This window comes from Culicoides brevitarsis, chromosome 2 (genome assembly GCF_036172545.1).
Source record: "Culicoides brevitarsis isolate CSIRO-B50_1 chromosome 2, AGI_CSIRO_Cbre_v1, whole genome shotgun sequence".
Taxonomy (NCBI): Eukaryota; Metazoa; Arthropoda; class Insecta; order Diptera; family Ceratopogonidae; genus Culicoides; species Culicoides brevitarsis.
In genome coordinates, this window is record NC_087086.1 from 16611251 (window position 1) to 16617828 (window position 6578).

Genomic DNA, 6578 nt, shown 5'->3' on the forward strand with positions numbered 1-6578 from the left:
GGAGAAAATTCGAAAATTCGCCATATATTATTATAAACATTTTCTTACAACTCACTACCGTATTCCTGTGTCTGTCCCAGCCATAACTTTTTTATTTTAAGAGATAGAGGGCTCAAAGTAGGGTCAAAACATAATGAAATTTTTCGCAGAAGGTCCGCTCATCATTAGATTTTCAACTTTCATGTATCAAATGGGACCTTCCCATATAAGCCTATATACCAAAAATCACAAAATTGACCATAACGGCATGAAAGAAAATTGTGAGAGACTTCATTCAACCGCCAAAAGATGCGCCTTGAAATTCTGAACAATTTTCATATACACATCATCCCTCTAACCTCGACAGAAATGGGAGAAAATTCGAAAATTCGCCATATATTATTATAAACATTTTCTTACAACTCACTACCGTATTCCTGTGTCTGTCCCAGCCATAACTTTTTTATTTTAAGAGATAGAGGGCTCAAAGTAGGGTCAAAACATAATGAAATTTTTCGCAGAAGGTCCGCTCATCATTAGATTTTCAACTTTCATGTATCAAATGGGACCTTCCCATATAAGCCTATATACCAAAAATCACAAAATTGACCATAACGGCATGAAAGAAAATTGTGAGAGACTTCATTCAACCGCCAAAAGATGCGCCTTGAAATTCTGAACAATTTTCATATACACATCATCCCTCTAACCTCGACAGAAATGGGAGAAAATTCGAAAATTCGCCATATATTATTATAAACATTTTCTTACAACTCACTACCGTATTCCTGTGTCTGTCCCAGCCATAACTTTTTTATTTTAAGAGATAGAGGGCTCAAAGTAGGGTCAAAACATAATGAAATTTTTCGCAGAAGGTCCGCTCATCATTAGATTTTCAACTTTCATGTATCAAATGGGACCTTCCCATATAAGCCTATATACCAAAAATCACAAAATTGACCATAACGGCATGAAAGAAAATTGTGAGAGACTTCATTCAACCGCCAAAAGATGCGCCTTGAAATTCTGAACAATTTTCATATACACATCATCCCTCTAACCTCGACAGAAATGGGAGAAAATTCGAAAATTCGCCATATATTATTATAAACATTTTCTTACAACTCACTACCGTATTCCTGTGTCTGTCCCAGCCATAACTTTTTTATTTTAAGAGATAGAGGGCTCAAAGTAGGGTCAAAACATAATGAAATTTTTCGCAGAAGGTCCGCTCATCATTAGATTTTCAACTTTCATGTATCAAATGGGACCTTCCCATATAAGCCTATATACCAAAAATCACAAAATTGACCATAACGGCATGAAAGAAAATTGTGAGAGACTTCATTCAACCGCCAAAAGATGCGCCGTGAAATTCTGAACAATTTTCATATACACATCATCCCTCTAACCCCGACAGAAATGGGAGAAAATTCGAAAATTCGCCATATATTATTATAAACATTTTCTTACAACTCACTACCGTATTCCTGTGTCTGTCCCAGCCATAACTTTTTTATTTTAAGAGATAGAGGGCTCAAAGTAGGGTCAAAACATAATGAAATTTTTCGCAGAAGGTCCGCTCATCATTAGATTTTCAACTTTCATGTATCAAATGGGACCTTCCCATATAAGCCTATATACCAAAAATCACAAAATTGACCATAACGGCATGAAAGAAAATTGTGAGAGACTTCATTCAACCGCCAAAAGATGCGCCTTGAAATTCTGAACAATTTTCATATACACATCATCCCTCTAACCTCGACAGAAATGGGAGAAAATTCGAAAATTCGCCATATATTATTATAAACATTTTCTTACAACTCACTACCGTATTCCTGTGTCTGTCCCAGCCATAACTTTTTTATTTTAAGAGATAGAGGGCTCAAAGTAGGGTCAAAACATAATGAAATTTTTCGCAGAAGGTCCGCTCATCATTAGATTTTCAACTTTCATGTATCAAATGGGACCTTCCCATATAAGCCTATATACCAAAAATCACAAAATTGACCATAACGGCATGAAAGAAAATTGTGAGAGACTTCATTCAACCGCCAAAAGATGCGCCTTGAAATTCTGAACAATTTTCATATACACATCATCCCTCTAACCTCGACAGAAATGGGAGAAAATTCGAAAATTCGCCATATATTATTATAAACATTTTCTTACAACTCACTACCGTATTCCTGTGTCTGTCCCAGCCATAACTTTTTTATTTTAAGAGATAGAGGGCTCAAAGTAGGGTCAAAACATAATGAAATTTTTCGCAGAAGGTCCGCTCATCATTAGATTTTCAACTTTCATGTATCAAATGGGACCTTCCCATATAAGCCTATATACCAAAAATCACAAAATTGACCATAACGGCATGAAAGAAAATTGTGAGAGACTTCATTCAACCGCCAAAAGATGCGCCGTGAAATTCTGAACAATTTTGATATACACATCATCCCTCTAACCCCGACAGAAATGGGAGAAAATTCGAAAATTCGCCATATATTATCCGAATGTACTCACGTTATATTAAAGAGTTAATATTAATATAATTAATTAATTAATTTTGTTATATTTAATAAGATATATATAGATTTCACAAATGTTTAAGCCAAATTCTAGAACGAACACTAAAAAGTCAAAAATAAAAAAAATATATATAAAAAAAAAAAATTAAAAAAAAAAAAAATTAAAAAAAATTTAAAAAAAATATTTAAAAAAAATATAAAAAAAAATATTTAAAAAAAAAATATATTAAAAAACAGATGAAAAAAAAGTGTTAAAAAACACTAAAAATAAAACATTTTAAAAAACGAACTAAAAAGTAAAAAATAAGGGCTTTAAAAACGCACTAAAAAGGATAAAATAAGGGCCCTTTGTTAGCCAAGTCCCTTTTGTTAGCCAAGTCCCTTTGATCAGCGATATTATAAATTAAAAACTAAAAATGTGGAGTTTTTAGTCACATACTTTTACCTAAATTTTCTTGAGAATTCAAAGAAAAAAAAGCTCATAATGTTCGCCTTGTAAGAAAAACGTTAAATGTGTAATCTTTTTTTTTCTGTATTTTTTTTTTCAGAAATGTCGCTCATCGCAACCAACGGCGCAAATCAATATTTAATGATAAAATTTGCTACAAAGTAAACAAAAATTGATCCCTTTTACAAAATTAATGATAGTTCGAATCAAATCAGTGGAATAATATATTAAACTGTGCTCCGTTATACTGATATACGTAAAGTAAACAGAAAAAATAAACAACAAAGAGAAAAAAAAGGTATAAATATATTAAATTTGAGAAATTGTGTGAATATAAAAAAATAACCGAGTTAAAACCCATTCAAGTAAATAAATATTCATTATTCAGGAAAACAAAATAAAATACAAAAAAAAAATTGAAGAGTTTCTTAGCAAAATATAAGAAGATTAAATTGTTGATTTATTTATTTAATATTAAGTTTGATGGCCTTCCTTACAAAATAAATAAAAAAATAATAATAAATAAATTAATTCAAAATAAATAAAATTATACGATTTTATTCATAAAAATATATAAATGTAAGAAACTGTAGTGAAAAAGTGAATTAATAAGAAAATGCATTTATTTAAAAAAAAAAAATTTATAAAAAATAGAAAACAAAAATAACAAGGCCAACTTTATAATAAATATTATTGTTATTATATTAAAAGTTAATAAAACAAGTTAAAATAAATTAAATTGTACCAACATTGCATCATCATAAGACCTCAGCTGTCATAAGGATTAAATAAACGGTAAGATTTTTTTTATTTATATTTTTTATTACATTATAAAATTTTTACCTGTAGCAGTTTGTATTTTTAAATAAATTTTTCCTCATCATATAGAACAATATATATTTTAGGAGTTAGTTTAGGAGCCTATCTTTTAGATAATTATAAAAAATAGATAAAAAATTTTTAGACAAGTTAATATTTAGCTTAGGGTACTTAATAAATAGAGATTTAATGATAGAAAAATTTCGCAAATTTAGACTGAATGATGAATCATTGCAATAATAAATATAATAGTTTCTTAAATACTTTGAATTTATTACTCTCGTTGACTCAACTTATTATTTTTTTTGTGTATAAATTTCATGATGTAATCAATCATCATCTCTTTTTGTCGTGTAAATAAAGTAGTTACTTCATGTGTACTATATCTTTCAACAATAATGCTGAAAAAAAAACAAAATATAATCTAAAACTAGACAAATAGCACTCATTTAGTGTTTCTTTAATAATAATATTTTCTAGTTGTCCTTCTTTGTACATATATAGTACGTATAATGTATACAGTAAAAAAAAATCCGAGTTGTGTCTCGTCTAGACGATTTATAATAATATTTTTTGATTCAATTTATGTTAATATAATAAATGAATTTAGATATTGTTTTATTTATATAAAATTTTTGTACAAAAGATACGCGACGCTTTGCCAAATAAAACATAAAATATTGTTTTTTCTCTTGTGAATCTTGATTGCGGGCGCTTTTTCCATCTGTCATACGAAATGAGTGGTAGATGTGGAAAAACAACAAAAATATACAATGAAAAAAGCGTTTGTTGACACAAAATGTAATTTCGTAATTTATCTGGATTAAAATGATTGGGATTTTTTGATCTTAAATTCTTTAATATGTTGATTATTCGGTCAGCTAGAGCGACACGCTTTATCGCCATCATCATTTGCAAACAAGGAAGGCCAAAAATTTACATAAAGACACCCTGTAGATTATTTAAAAAGAAAGAAAAACCACTAAGAACAACAATAACAACACGAAGTTTTATCTCAATTTTCGTCCTCTTTATTTACCATTAAATTATCAATTTTTTGTTCAAATTTTGTCACTTTTGTTTACTTGATTCATTATTTCGTACAACAACAACAACAAAAAACAACAGCGATATTAAATTTATTAAATATACAAAATAAAACCGTGCCACAACACAAACCACGTCTAGACAGATTTATTTCATGAAACTAAATAAAATTTAATTGACATTAATTCTACAAATTTTATTTAGCAACAAAAAATTATTAAACTATGAAAATTGAGACACTAACAAGAATTTATTATTTTTTAGCTGTTTCAACGTGTCTCTCTCAAATTTTAATGACAAACAAAAAGTCTGCGGTGGCTCCTCCAGACAAATTTGAACCGCTATTTGACCTAACAAATGACAAAAATGAATTAAATTCGTCCGCTAATTCCTCTTCAACTCAGGTTAGTCTCGACAGCAAAAAAAAAACCGTGTGTGGCACTCCCCCAAACATATTTACACACAACCACACATATAGCAGGCAGGCAAACAACACATTAACTCACTGCGAGTGTTTTTTTCGTTTTTTCTGGGTGATAGTGCGTAGATTACACTGAACGCCAAGATTTTTGATTAACTTCAAATATTATGAAATTAATTATTGGAAATCATAGAGAATTAAAAAAAATATTCGACGCGTATTTTTTCTTTACTCTTTTTGAAAATTAAAAAAAAAAAAAATTTATCCGATTTTTGTCAAGTTTTTATATATTTTTTTTAATATTAATAAAAATATTAAATTAATATTTAAAATATTTTTAATAAATTAAAATTTATTTATAAAAATAATTTTAATTTCTTTTTGATTTTAAAAAATTATTTAAAAAAAAAATAATTAAATTAATTGTATTTCATTGAAAAACAAAAAAAAAAAATCAATTTAATTTATTAATTAAATAAATAAATAAATTAAAATATTTTTTTTAAATTAAAAATTTCTAATACCTAATTGTACAAACAAATTTTTAATTTTTTGAGTAAAATTTTTCAAAAAATGAAAATTTTTAATTTTTTGAATGAATTGTAGTTAAAAAAATTAAATTTAGACAAAAATCGAAGCAAATTATTTTTTTTCTCAATTTTCAAAAATAATTGACCAAAAAATCGTGTTCAATATTTTTTTTCGTTCTTCATAATTTCCAATAATTTTCATAATTTTTGAAGCAAGTCGCGAATTTTGCCGTTTAGTGTTAGAATAGTATAAAACAACAAATAACTAACCAAAAAAATTGTGTCCTCAATAATAAACCAATTCGATAATTGCACGCACATTGTCAAATCAATAATCTCTCTCAGTAGTTTTTTTTTGTCCTTTTTATATTATAATTCTATTGGCGTTTGATCGTCACACCACATTAGAGATAGCATAATATAGCGATAGTGTGTGTGTAGCCGATAGACTAATGATCGTGGTCTACTTAGCCTATTAAATGTAAATATGGTTTTGTGGCGTCTATGAATAATGTTGGAAGGAAAAAAAAGTTAAACGAGGCAAAAAAATAACAATACATAATATTTAAGGGTTTTGTAGAGACACATACGCAACCTTTGTTCCGTTTTGGCTTTGAAATAAGTGAAAAGCATGAAAATTGAAAAGACATATGAATAAATGATATAAAAGACAAGCAAGTGTGTTCCATTCTTAGATCATCGTTTTTTTCCTCGTTGCGTTGGATAAAAAAAAAAGAAAAAATACGTGGCAGCGTGAATTTCTGACTGAAGACTCGGTTTAACAAACATAAAAGGATTGCAAGTGT